The sequence below is a fragment of the Synchiropus splendidus genome, chromosome 18 (genome assembly GCF_027744825.2).
Source record: "Synchiropus splendidus isolate RoL2022-P1 chromosome 18, RoL_Sspl_1.0, whole genome shotgun sequence".
NCBI lineage: Eukaryota > Metazoa > Chordata > Actinopteri > Syngnathiformes > Callionymidae > Synchiropus > Synchiropus splendidus.
Window position 1 is genome coordinate 9,040,705 of NC_071351.1, and position 14,777 is coordinate 9,055,481.

Genomic DNA, 14,777 nt, shown 5'->3' on the forward strand with positions numbered 1-14,777 from the left:
GTGAACAAAGGCAGGAGTAACCAACTGTGCAAGCGAACAAGCTATAGTAAACGGGCCAGGTCATGACAGGGGCGGCCAAAGGCGCAAGTAAACAAAGGCACGAAAGACAAAGGCGATCAGTAAACATGAACATAATGAATCAAAGATAAGCATAAAAGGGAAATAGAAACCCAAAGTGGAGTCAACTAGAGACTCAATAGTTGCCAATTAAGGACACCAGAGGCCAAAGACAAGCCAAACATACAGGTACACAACAGCAGTGAATTGCATGAAGCCATGAGTCACATTAAAATATAGTGAACCAGACTTCAAAGAAATTATGATACTCCAAATGGTATGTTTTTTGCGAACACAGATTTGGGCCCTCTGAGAGTGATATAACCTGTGAGACAGAAACATGAGCTCACCGCTCTGGGGGTTTCATTTCTGCTCCCCTCAGAATCCAGCCACTCTCTGAGATCTTTTATGTACAGAACCCCACCATGATAAATGAAGGTCTATTCAGCAGAGCAGTAGCACCACAGGGGGGCTGCCAGCTGGGTCTGTGCCACGTCAATTCACTTTGTGTGAGCTCTGTCTGAACCTGCCCCCATTGTTGAGCTGTCACTGAGTAGCTGTACTACAAATCACTGGCACTAAGTCTGTAACAATCATCAGATAAAGACTCCAGAGACTCGTCCTGTGACGTCAGCTACTTCCATGAGGCAATGCGGCGTGCAGATGGATCTGTGGGAGGATCCAAACTGAAGCATATTTTTAAAGATTAACAGCATGTCTTAAATCAAATAGACATGTAATAATGATACAGCAGTTCTTTTATTTGGAGACAGCGCCCTCCTGCTGCTGGTGTGCGCCATTACATTAACATAATTTATTCTTAAACGAATTGATTTGTCTTTAACGGTGTACTATAAATTGTGAATAATATTTTAGTCACAAGCCTCGTGTATGTTTTAACCTGTTGAAGCTTAAAATAATAAACGAGGGATCGTATAGGACGCCATTATCTGTGTGCAAGTTTCAGTGTGGAACGTTTTAATTATTCTGTTATTATTCCGCTAAAATTACGGATGTAACCAACCGTTGTGTATATGATAGTTGAGTGGTTAAGGAAAATGTATTTATTTCTAAAACGTAAACATTAAGGAGAAAATATTTTTCATAATACGGATCAGTCGTTTGAGGAAAATACGACTTTCTTATTATGAAGTTCCCAGTTGCGTCCACTGAATGGCGGCATTTCACCAGGTGAACTTTGAGGACCCCCTAACTGCTCTCACCCCGACAAGAAAAGGGATGCTGTCATGCTGAGTGCCTCTCTCACACACTAGTCACAGCATCCAAGCTACGATTACTCCCTCTTTATTTCCAACTCTGTCATTTATGACAGCATTGTAAACAACTCTCGGCCATACGTTGACAGACACACAGGTGGCACCTGAGCTGCGGTGCGCCTCTCACTACTCCTGCTGCTATTGTTTGTGTTAGTGTCTCTCATCAAACAAATCCCAGATGTTGTAGAGCAGCCTCCTCAAGGTAAGTGACCTGACCTCCTCAGTGCTCTCTTGCTTTACTCTTTGCCACCCTCGTGACTGATATAGAAAGGTGTGTGAAAGTCTGAGTTTGTAGTTGGAGCTGTGTGGCTAATTTGCTTGTTAGCATCAGCTAGTTAGCCGCTGTTTGCTGATGCTGGTTAGCGGTTAGCATGAGTGGCTAGCTGTGATTGCAGGATTGGTCCAATATCTGGACAGAAACTGCTTGCTGACAATGACAAGCGTGTTATAGCTACGTGCTGGGTGAATTAAACCGGTTAGTTTATTGTACAACATGTGTGTCGGATACGTTCCAGAGACTAGTATGTACCGTTTCATTCAGTGAGAGCCAGTGAAGGGGGTGCTGCTCCAGGAAATAGTCGGAGCCCACCCAGCTATTGTGACCAGTCTGTCTGTTGGGACACGGTAGCTGGCTTTGTGTGTCACACTTTCTCACCTACAAGTTTTGTTTTGGTCCTCTCACTGAATGTAAATTGCTGTGTAGTAGCGAGGCAAAGGGAGTGTCATATGAATGAAATAAAACGTTCCAAACATTTTAAGAGTGATGTAAACATTTCACTTTTAATAGTTATGTACTTACTGACCAGTATTACCATTAACCTGTCAATTTGAGTGTTGTAAAATATCCATGATCAGTGTTGGCTGTCTTTTTAATTCACGTCTAATTTAATCGAATCCAGTGATTTTTCACAATTGTTATCACTGTTTTGACATCCATGAATTAATCAGTCAAAAGTTCCTACTTGTCCAACTAAACTGTGAATTTGTTCTATTTAAATGATCCACATGTTGTTACGTTCTCCAAGTTAACTAATTTGCTTTTGAGTTAGGGATGAACTCAACTTATGTACTCTTCTCCTAATCCAGTATATGTTAAATTGTCATATCAACCAGGCTTTATTAGATGCTGTTTATTGTGCCTTGTTTAAACTCCAACCTGGGCTTAGGAGTGTGACTAATGTGTCTGATGGCGGACATGTGACATTGCAGTTCCACCCAAGGTAAACATCAACAGCACTTTTCATGTTCCTCTTGCTGTATTGTCCTCATCACTGCCAAAGGAGACTAATATAAGATGTGTATACGCCGTCCATGTTGTGTTTCACTGTTGTAATAATGAAAGGAAGCCGGTGTCTGCATACGCCTCACTCAGTTATTTAAACTGCTGATTTGTTTTTCTCCAGTGACTGTGGCTCATTTGTAGTGTGTCTTCCAACCCCTGCACAGATCAGGATAACAAATGATACATGCAGTGTTCAAAGGATGTGGAAGTGCTGTAAGCGATGAGTTATTTTCAGACACTAAGGGCAAGATTTTTCTGCTCAAAGGTCCACATACTTGGAGGTAAATAACATTTGTAAGTAGTTGAATAATTTTGTCCGAAATAGTTGTTTTGGGTGAATTGGTATTTTTATCTTGGTGTTTTTATTTTTGATCTCAATGTCGTGCCAGTTCTTGTTTAGACTGAACAGTAATTAAGAGTTGACGGAGTGTGTTGCCAGGAATCTGACTCAGAGTTACCCTCAGTTTCCCTTGCCACTTGGTTGACTGGTGAATCAGCTCTCAACCTTCTTGTTGACTAACTACCATAAGTGTTCTTCCAGATCAATTCTACAGTGTCTAAAATACACAGAAGAATTACGGCCCAGACCTTTTTAGCTATCTGCGCATTCTTTTCAAAGACCAACTGGAAGATGACAGACAGTCTTAAGGAATATCTTTGTCACACCTCTTAATTGTTGTTGTTCACCTCTGACCTTATCACCGTGTGTAACTGTCAACAACAACGCTACTGCTTCACTTTGAATACAGTCCCAACCAGCCCTGGCGATGCACACTATTGATAAACATTTATTACAGGACAGTATTTAACTGAACTGCAATGCTAATGAATTTGAACTGCAAATGCTGAGTTTTGAATTAGAAACAAAGCCATGTCGATACTAATCTGCTGATATTTGCTATCAATCAGATTGTCAGATGGCTCCACCCTTAAAAAATATGCCAACAAGTTTCGAGTGAAGAGGAGGTGAAAAAAATCCATTCATGTTGAAAGTATGTTGCACATTTAGTTGGAAGTGTCTTTAGAATTAGAATATGTATTTTTCTACCAACGTAATTGCTGCGGAGGCCATCTTTGTTTTGTTGCTGGAGCGTATTTTGAATCTTTCCTCATCGTATTTTACAAATCCTGGACATTATTCAGTGAAACATTTGCTAATATCCCGGGACCCATGTAACTGATACAGTATGTCAAACACATGCTTTATAGGTATTAACTGTGTACCTCCAGAGTAATACAACATTCAAGATGAATTATTAATAGTGCATGGTTTCAATGATTTTCATTATGCCATGTGTATTATACTCGCGTTGTCTTGTTAGTACAGAGGTCACAGCAGGTCAGTGTGTTTTACAATGTCTCAGAGAACAGAAGCAGTGCTGGTTGAAATGACTTTGAATCTGGCTGACACACCCTGACTATCGAGTGTTAATCTAGCCGAGTGTCTCCAGTAGCAGCCGAGGAATCGTAAGAGAAATTTAATAACCCTGCTATTTTCCTTTTAATGACTGATGTGGCTCGGTAATGGCTGCCTCTCCGGAGCCGTAACGTAGAGTAAAAAGGAAGGACAGACAATGGGAAATAAATTATTTTTCTGACTTATCTCTGACATGTTCACTCTTTATGAATGAAATGACCTCTTGCACCATCGTCACCATGGAAATGTTATGAATGGTGGATTCCACTTTGGGAGTAAAGCACAGCTAGCTCCTGCTGTTCTCTAAGGTGCTGTAACCTGTCACTGAAGTGGACAGCTTGTAGTTTAAAAGTGGCATTTTACGGTTAAAGAAAGGTGATTAGGCTGATTTACTGACTTTTCTGCTCGCTGGCTTTATGTACACTGTGAAATTATGCTGGCAGTGAGGCAGGCGAGGAGGACAAGCGTTGAAATGTGTGCTTGCCAAAAGCAACGCGGGGATTCTTGTGTAATCAAACGTCGAACCGGAGTCTGTTGCCCTGCGTGGCTCTGATTGGAGGGTGAACGATTAATTAGTTCATTTACTGTGTTGCTGAGGAGCATTTGTGGCACTGGTGTTTGCTTGTTTTTGTCAAATTACATTGCTTTGTTGGCTAAGGAAAAGTGCATGTTGCAGGGTGCATGTTTACAGACGCACAAACATTCTGAATAGAGATCTCTTGAAATTACATTCAGGTAGGACGGTAATGATTTATATTCTTGCCAAAAACACTGCTGCAGTTATCGCCACAAAGTGTGTTTCCTCGTGTTGTACTGAAGCTGCTGATCCGTGGACATGACACCACCTCGCACAGTTCTTGTCTTTTCTCATAGCTTGATAGCAAATTCAAGATATCTGTCGGTTACACAGCCAAATTATTGCTCCAAACAAAGGAGCGATGTTCTCTCAAAGACCTCTTGATGGGCCAGTCAAGTGCCGTATATTCATTAAAAATAACAATCTGTCAGCGCTAACGACAGCGCACACATCAAGCGGAGCTCTTTTTATTGTTTCACGGAGGACGTTTTTCAGTTGCCATGCCAAGAGATGGGTAATTGGCTGTAGCAGAGCCTTGCATGTGTTGTTTTGAAATATTGGACTGACATGCACGGGGCACCGAGCGAGGAACCCAGCCCCCACTCTGTTGTTCCTGAAAGTCAGAGGAGGCAACGTGGCAAGAGTGTTTTGTGTTCTTTGACAGCCTGCCTTCACCTTTCATAAGAGGAGATCCAAGTTTCAGCATCATATCTCATCATCCCTGGAATCAGGCCTGGCTCTGCTGCATTGTGCCAAGAAGATGGTATCAGCAAATGCTGTTCGTGTTAACAATATCCACCTGTCTCGCTCCATACTGCTGTATGTGTTTGATGTACATGACGTGATCAAATCTGTGTTCTGTGCGAGCTCAGCCTCCGTGAGCGTCTGTCTCATTTCATCCTGCGATCACTACGTGGCTCATTGGGTCTGCTTGGTGTACACTTGCATCTGAACATCCGAAATGCTGTGACTTTTCTTCTCAGTTACTGGTCCAGTAGAGACCTTCTCTTTGTTGTTCAGTGTTTCTGCTACATTTATGATTTATGTGTGTGAGTGGATGAGGAAACTGGAAATGATGTGTTGTGTTTACAGTTATTTAGAGCGATGCGTCACATTCCTTGTACAACTCCACGGTAGAGTATCCTCGTTGCACATTGTGGCTCATGTTGATGTTCCTTCTGCAAACAAAGCAGGCAAAACATGTCTGTTTTTACTTTTCGGAACACCAGCATGTGGGTGTGAGAAACGTGGGAGTGTGTTACAGGTGCTGCGGAACATTCTCTCATGTGAATCCTGTTTCCAGATGTGGTTGAAATGTGCCATCTTTCTGAAGCTAAACACATGCATGACTGAGTGTTTCATACATTAATGAGAAGTAATGTGGCTTTTGTTGAGATCGTACAATGCATAGTTTTTATACGGCTCTGTCTTATTATCTTATTTGTATGGAGATATTTCAGTGCAGACTCTGTTTAAAAATTTCCCAAGGGATCACTACATTATAAATTCTCACAGTGAAGCAAGTGTCAACTGAGAGTCTCAGTGTCTTTTGTGATTTATGTGGCTCCGTCATTGTACAACCAAGTGTGAAGAACTGAAGAAGTGTTGGCTAAGAATTGTTAGTTCCACGAAGAAACAGTAAACAATGATTGTGTTTGAATCCACAGCATCACCAAGCAGCTGTGTGTTGCATTTCATATTTGATTCACTTTACTGTCGCTCAGTCAAACCTATATTGACCTGCGTTTAAATAAAGACGAACAGTCAGCCATTTGCCATCTTCGTAACAGGAAAGTGAAATGGTGTGCAATCAGCCGACGGCCCCCCGAGGAGATTGAGTTATAAGGGGGGGAGAGAGAGATGGTGATGATGATGAGGAGAAGAGCTTTGTGGCTCTGTGTGCCAGCGCTGATTAGGTAAGATATTGCCTCATGTAATGACACGGCATGGTGCTAGTGGTCCAGAAACGCAAACAATGGAAACCAGTGTTTCCCTCTGCACACCCCCTACAGCTGCCTGCCCCAAGATGTTTGTTTAGGCGTGGAATGCTTTAACGTCTTTAGATGATACAACCGTTTTTTTTTTGACAGCACACTCTCTCTGTGTGCTTTTTCTCTGTGAGCTCTTTGTGTTTCGGGGCGCAGATGAAAGATGGATGTGATTAAAGCGACGCGGCCCAATAGAGTCTGTGTAATTTTCCTTTTGTTTCCGATTGACGGCGGTGTTTTCAGGCTCACTCTTGCTGCAAGGTTAACTGGATAACCTGCTATCTGTTCCCATGTGTGACATCTAAGGACCAGTGTGGTAACAAATGTTACTCGACAGAATAATACGTGAGAAGGGGATGATGAAGCACCGTTCTCGAGGATAATGCCAACGCTCGCCGTTTATTGATGTGAAAATAAATCTGGAATGTAAAAGACTTCAGCTCCATAGCCTTGTCAGCTGTGCAACATATTTTCTATTAAAATTACTTTTATGAAGAAAAGATGCAGCTTATAAAATCCTGCATTGAGTAACATCACTTCACCCAGAAAAAAAGCAACTCTCTTGACATTTGGAGACTCTTGAGTTCACTGGAGCTGTTCACAGAGAGGTTTGTAGTCTCCTTTGTATGGAACATAAAGCAGCTTGTTTGTTTTGTCACAGCAGTGAACTGGAGCTGCCATTTTTTTTTGCATTTTTTTTTAGCTGAAAAGCAATTTTAATACCATAAGAGCTCGATTTTAATTCACTCACTGGTGTATGTTGCTTAGCTTACATGGATGAGCTCCCAACTCATTATTTATTTTCACTTACACTCTCAAGATTTAAGTTTTTGTCAACAGCTTGTTATCTGAAACAGGTGTGTCTTTGCCAATAATTATTAATTATTCTCTTGTTGACACTATAGCTAAGGGTGGACATTGATTAACGTAGCAGGTGAAACTAAAGCCCACACCTCAAGACTTCTCCCCCAGTAGCCTCTGTGACTAATGCACACTTGTGTTATGACTGTGCATGAGACCTGGTCTGTCTGCTGATCCGTGACCAGTGTTTTAAAGCAGACTATAAGCCCTGTAGCCTTAAGGAAATAACCCTGATGACAGTGTGGCACTCCTGGTTTCACAAAGCCTCTAGTGTGGCGTGTCCTTGCTCACCCTTGTGGGTTGGACGCACCTCTTTAGCTGGCTGATCCTTCAGTTTAGGTGCACCGACTAGATGGACTGGGTTTAAGGACAGGCATCTTGTCCGCGTACCCCACATTCCAGCAGCCGGCACTGAGAAAATGAGTTCTGAGGATTGGGTTTAGATTTGCCACTGTAGCACTTCCACTCTGATACACTCTAGCCACCATCAGGGGAAGGCTGTCAGAGAGCGCGAGCGAAAACAGCGAGGCACAGCAGTGCTATCTAATAGATCAATTTGTAATAAATCTGTTGCCTCAAGCTGTTGTTGTTCGCTTCTACTCAGTAAAAGGTGTCTGCGTTTCTCAGGCAAGAAAATGCTTGTCAGACCAGCCGTACAGAGCTATCAGTGAGAGGAACGCGCCTAAAGCACAGTAAATTATTTTCGCTCGTGTTCAGTTTACATAGTTCAGATGCATAGCTCTCTTATCAGCACATTCCGATGGTCCATAAGGTTGTTTTATCAGTGTGAGTGACAGCTCATCACACAGTTAACATCCCCATTATCTGAACTGATCATTTATCACGATGTAGAAGCTATTGATTTCACTGTTGGCAAATATTGTTCTTGGCCAGTCAGAGGTTCGGGAGCTCTCTGGATCAGAACAGTGCGGTCTTTATTATATTTATAATGACAGTGGTTTGTTCTGTGAGGTAACAAAAGACCAGACCTCTGCATGGGCCCTCAGGGACTCCTCTCCTCCTCCTCCAATAGCAGCCATATGGACCGTACTAATTGTGTTTTACGCCAACCATTTTCCGGGGTCCACCGGGGACTTGTGGGAGCGCAGTAGCTGTAATGTCACCAGCACTGGGTCGGCTCATGAAAGAAACATGAGCCGGCAAGATGTGAAGACAGGAAAGCGATTCACATTGAGTCAACACGGTTATTGATTTTATTTTTTTCCTTAAGAAATGAAATCTGCTCTTTTTCTCTTTTGAAGTTTCATTTATGTGGTTCCTTTGGTACCGAAATCTGTTTCCTTACGCTGCTGATTACTCACAGCAAGGTGCCGCCGTCAGGAGACCATGCTCACTTGATGTATTCAAGGTTGAGGCATGAAGTCCAGATTCTAAAGGCCGTTCTGTAGCTGGTTAGTTCTACAAAAAGGTTATATTTTTGAAGTGGATATTTGTTGTATATCGGATGATTGAATTGTTGATTTACAGGAGCAGTATTCACTGCTGCACAAACGTGTTAATGATTTGTCCCTGCGCTCGCAGGGATTGATTGACAAGCCAAGTGTAGAAGATGAGTTCTCATCAACGTTTGCAGCTTGACTGCCTTCATATGATATTCAATCCTGTCTTCTTTGTTTAGCCTGCTTTTCTCCTGTTTTTGTTCAAGGCAGCTGCAGTCGCACCTTCGCAGAAACTGCTCTCACCGGCTTTGTTTTATGGCACCTCTGTTGAGGTTTAAATGTTGAATATAAATGTGACATTGGCAGTATTTGGGGGTGTCCTTCATGGTGTGTAACATATCTAAAGCAAGTCAGTGTATGTTTTAACATGTTCAGTGGCACCGGGGAGTGTGTGTATGCGAGTGTGCGTTTCATTGTGTCGCCGCTAACAGTTTTCTTGTAATTATTGAAATGGATGTTTGCTGCGGTGCTGTAAATCTGCAAAATCTCCCGTTAATAAAGCAGCAGAGGCAGCCGAGTCGTTAGTCTGGGAAATAAAAGGCAATCAAGCCTCAGACATCCTGTTCCTCTTCCTAAAATGAAGCGGCAGAAACTCTAATTAACTGTGGGGATGAGCTGCTCTTACAACACTTGGTGGTTCTGTGCCAGAGCTAGCTGCTAATGAAGACACTGTGCTATAGCCAGTTGCAACCTTTCGCTTTTCCTTCCAGCCCTCGACATCTTGCTGAGGCTTGCCTGAGGTATTTTCTCCCCCCCCCAGCTTTCCCTTACCTTCCTGTACTCTCCTGTCTGACACATGGATGTGACCAGTGGACTGATGGAGTGAAAGGGTCTGTTGCCTGGAGGTGTCTGGGAGTGGTACGCAGTAAGGCAGTGAGCAAGTTGATGGCCTCTCTGATGGTTATTGGTGATTATGTAAAGTGACAAGGAGCAATGTCATTGATCTCTTCCTCATTAATCCATTAAGCCTCTTCAAGACAACAATAAAGATGTCTATTGCTTGACCTTGCTTTTTCGATCGCATGAAGGATCAACATTTGCTTTATTTGTCCCCAGATTAATTTGGGGTTGTATAGAATCCAAAATAACCCAGTGTACTGCACAAAAAAATATTAAGCCATCAATGTCTGGATTATTGTACCTTCAACAGCCAGATGTGGGCATCCCAATCCAAGTTTTTGTGCACGTTTTTTCATTATATCTCAATAAAAATTGTGTCTTTCCTGATGCCTCTGTAAGGTATCAAACATTACATAAGATGGGCTACATAGTTGCTGCTCATCTGCACTGTTGTGCAGGACTTGAAGATGATTGATGGTTTGAAACCCAAGCTCTACTCTGCCACCTGCTTCACACTATTTACCTGTAGATCTGTTTTCTCCACTTGTGCTTTGTCTGAAGACGGCTGCAGAGCTCCCCTTCTGTTGCCTTCTCCTCTCTTTGTTATAGCAAGCAGCCCCAAAGCCTCCAGGGACAAACAGACAAACAGAAGACAGTGAGAGGTGACGATCGGCCCCCTCAATTCTCTGTCTATCCATCTCTCTGGCGAGCACTTTGCCAGACAAGTTTCCCGACACGCAAAGCAGCAAATCGACTCGGTGTCGGATTCGCTGTCACTTAACTAAGCTAGGGCAAAGCAACACAGCACAAGAGTCCAAATCCTCAGCTCCAATTCTTCTGAGCGTTTTCTCAAATGAAGAAATTGCTAAGTTTGAGTTTTGAGTATAAACTGGCCTGTGTTCCTTCATGCTGGTATATTTTCATTGTATTTGTTGGGCAAAAACCATCAGAAGGAGTGAGAAGACGAAAGATACCAGTGAACAAAGCTGGTGGGTCAATGAGGAGGGAGTCCGAATTTGTAGTGCTCCTGAAAGCGAGCATCAATTTGTTTGGCATCACCATAATAACAACTAATTCATTGTGGTATTTTGTAGGTCAAGTATTAAACCAATACGGTCGAAGGGTAAAATATGGATGTCTTGGTTGTGTTGCTGGTGATGACTGTTTTTGTCATCATAGATCCATCATCAGAGTTTCCAGTGACTCTTGAGAACCTGCTGCCCCTGCTCTCCTCTTTAACGCCCTATGAATGAAGCACTCACCCATTCCTCAGTGAAACTTCCCCAGCTAAAATGCGCACATTGTGCTCCCGTCTCTTAGCACTGACTATTTCTCTGGTTTTTGTCTCGCCAGTGCAGCTGCTGCTGTGAAAAGGATGACAACCGGCAGTGAAAACGAAAAGGGACATGTTGTCTTCATCCCCTGACTCCTTTTCTTTCTGCACCCTTCAAACACCACACCGCTGCCTACATTACACACACACCTTGTGTCTCTGTGAGATAGCGCTTGAAGACAGCCAGTGAAATGTTCAGGTGGAATTTTGTCTGTGGATTAAAGATGCATTTGAGGTGGGGGTCAGGAAGGCTTCATCTTGAATGTGCTTTGTTTGCGAGCTCCCTGGGAGGGATTGGCAGACGTGTTGTAATTGTTTGTGACAAGTGTAATGAGAAAAAATAATGTGTGAGCACTGGACCCTGGAGATTGCAATCTGCTTGGCTGCTTATAGGACGACTGTCCAAGAGATGCATGACCATATCTGTTTTTTCTTTGCGCCTTTAAGCTGTAAAGCACTCCGTGGTTTCTCCCAGGCTCGCCCTGATCCTCTGGAGCACTCCACGAAGACCTCCCAAGCGTCTTCAATGAATGTATCCTCTAGTGTGTGTGCTTGTTTGACTCTAGTCCTTGTTCTCAGCAAATCTCCGCTGAGCCACCTGATTTGACTTGGTAATGGGGTGTTGATGGGTCTGTGGGGGAAATGTGGAGCCGAACTAACAAACGGTGAGGCGGAAGAAGTGATGATGCTGTCATCTATGCGGTTCTGTGTTGAACAAGGCTTGTTGTTGTGCTGCATGGAAAACTGATAACATACCTAAGCCAAATATCGCTGTAACTCTAGACATTTTATTTTTCTTTAAATGTGGGCTGCTGAAAAGTATGTCCATAACACACAATGTACATTCCGTATTTACCTGGAGAAAGTCAGATGACAATTTGTGAACCTTAGAAAAAACAGTGATAGCTTCATAAGACGAAATGTAATTGGTAATAACTGATTTATTCCTTAGAAGTTGATAAACTTTGAAACCGTCACTGAATTTTTGATCATTTGAAAGGTGCTTGCTGTTAAATATAAATAAAGCGGGCAACATGAAAGCATGCATGCCTCATTTATAAGCTTTATTATTTGGAAAATGTGCTCTTTCATCCATTAACAGAGTCTCATAAATTTCCTGTGTCATTATGTTCTTCTACAAAAAGGGCAGAAAGAAACCAAAGTCATCTGAATTTTTCTCCTGTGCTAAAAAGCTGAATTTTCTCTCTAGAATGGCAGGTTATTTACATCTTTAGCAGCGCTCATTGCTCAGTGAATATTGAGTTCAGTGTGCAGCACGTAAGAAGCCGAGCCAGCAGTAGTAGGGAAGATAAAAGCAGCCACTCTGTTATTTGAAGCACATTTCTGCTGTTGATGTAGCCACTAACCTAATAATTCATTGTGCCCAGTTTCTATCACTCAGCGAACACCTACACACATGCACATACACACACACGCACATACACACACACACCCCTGCACTCGCGTAGTGACTACTCACAAACACAAATTTCCCTGGACAGTGGTGGGAGGAGGGGGTCTATTAATATAAAACAAGCGATTCCAAGATGAAACGCTCGTCGTTCTGCAGCCTCACTGGCAGTCCAACACATGCTAACAAAAAGCAGGCTCTGCCTGCACCCATCTCTCTCGCAGGGGCATCATGTTGGTGTTATCACTCCAGCTAGTGCCGCAATTAATATTAATGTGCTTTAAAGCACGCTCCAGCAGCTCCGGTGTGTGTGTGTGAGTGTGACTCAGGAGGAAGAGAGCAATAAAGCCAGCAGTGATAAGAATCCGGGCAGGATATGACAGTCGTCATGTCAGCTGTCGCCAAGCTGAATGTGGATTAAGACAATGCAGCTGAATAGCAATGCTGAGGGATTGGCGGTGTGGGCTCCCAGCATCCTCAGCAGCAGGGCCTGAGACTGTAAACCTTCTATTTATTTAGTCATGTTCTAATAATGCTTGACCTTTTCCAAGTCCACGGCCTGACCTTTAGTACCTTTCTGCTTTGCATGTGTGTGTGTGGGTGTGTGTGTGTGGTTGAGTCTCACACTCAGCGATGGAAACAAGCTCATTCTTTGCAGGGAGCTTCACGGTCTGCCAACTGCAGGAGTGGATTGTTCCAAATTAGTATGCATTAGATGGTTAGTGCAGAGCATTTAATTATGCGAGATGGCTCTGAACTGTCTATGTTATGATTAGCTCAACACGTTACAACCTTAATCGCTTCTTTCCTAGGCGGCTAGTGTGTGGAGAAAACGGTAAAGGGGGAGAAACTACGGATTGTGACGGAGGTTTATGTCGATCATAGAGCTGATATCACACTAAAGTAAAACCAGATTACAAACCATACTTTCAGGGCGCTGTCCTCCAGATGTAGACAAGATCTTATACAAACCAAGAACGTCAGTGAAGGTAAAGTACTGAATGCGCCATTCATGTTCACTCATCTTTGTCGCTGCGTTTCTTCTGTCTCCTCTGCATGGACTGAAATTAAAACGATGGAAACCCCAAAAAAAAATCCCTGAGATAGCCTCAGTTGTGACTTGACTACAAATCACGGTAAAACAAAGGAAATAAAAAAACTATGAGCGGGATGGCAGCAGAAATTAATAACGTCAACGTGGAACTCAGTCCTTAGTTTTCAACCTGTTTAGTGTCCTTTTTATATATATGTTCTTTCTCACTCCCTGTTTTCAGATAGCTGCTCACACAGAACTGCCTTTTTAATCCCTGGCACAAGTGGCAAAGTCAGAGCCAAGCAGCCATTCAGCCATCTAGCCAGGCAGCGGGTAGCTGCTGTGGAGCCCCACTCGCTCCCCAGAGGAGCCCATTATACAGGAAAGATATCAAACCATGAATCATTTACGCCAGTCCTCCCTCCTTTCTCCTGCCTCTGCATGCATCGACGGCCGACCGGCCGCCTGCTTTTGTCTATCTGCATCTGTAATGACTGATTATTGCATGGCATAAACACAGGCTGCAATAATTACAGCAGTATTGATTTGCTGCTTGTTGACTCTGCAGAGGGACAAAATGTTTTGCCCTCATCAAGCAGGGAAGAAAGATTAGTCTGAAAATAGTAGACTGTGATTTATTTAGGTGTCATAAGCACCAGTGAGGAGGGTGGAAACACATCTGGGTGCGGTTTGCGCGTCGTTCTCATTCTGCAGTGTGCCGTAAGGACCGGGTTGTGTTTGTTTGTGTGTTTTGTGTAAAAGGTGCCGGGGCACGGCAGGTTAATGTGCTGGAAAAGAGTGATTTAGGTCAGTGGTTGTGTCTGCATCTGTCACCCTGACAAGCCGCCGCTTTAGGAGCCGATGTTGCGCTGAATAACGGAGAGGGAATGAGAGACAAGTGATCTGACTCTTTCAAATGGAGAAAAAGGGAAAACCTCACTGTCATTTGCGCTGCGGCGAAACAAGCAGCCGTTTAGTACAGACCTAATCAGCTTCACCTCTCCATTGAGCATCCAGTCACTTTAAGCTTCAGCAAATAATGGAACATCTCCTGACGCTTACGACGGCGTTCCATCTAAGTCAGTCTGCTGTCACATCTCAAGATCTGTTTTCCTTTTTGTCTCGTCTCTTTTTACACCATTTTGTCGCTGCCTTGTTTCTTACCCGCCCCCGTCTCCTTTCAGTTCTTTGTCTACTTAAATGGAATAGATGAGGGAAAAGGTGCTACGATTTGAATGATA

The 14,777-nt window shown here is 43.2% G+C and overlaps 1 protein-coding gene across 3 annotated transcripts in view; it reads left to right on the forward strand.

The window, feature by feature from the left end:
* Positions 1 to 225: 225 nt before the first annotated feature.
* The window catches only part of rerea (arginine-glutamic acid dipeptide (RE) repeats a), a 112,584-nt gene continuing 98,032 nt past the window's right edge, over positions 226 to 14,777 (forward strand). For 2 of the 3 annotated variants that reach the window (XM_053849819.1, XM_053849820.1), the window contains exon 1: positions 1,301 to 1,536. The gene's annotated coding sequence lies outside the window, so the exon portion shown is untranslated. Of the gene's footprint in view, positions 247 to 1,300; positions 1,537 to 14,777 lie in introns of those variants that run through there. The other variant, XM_053849821.1, reaches the window with a different exon arrangement.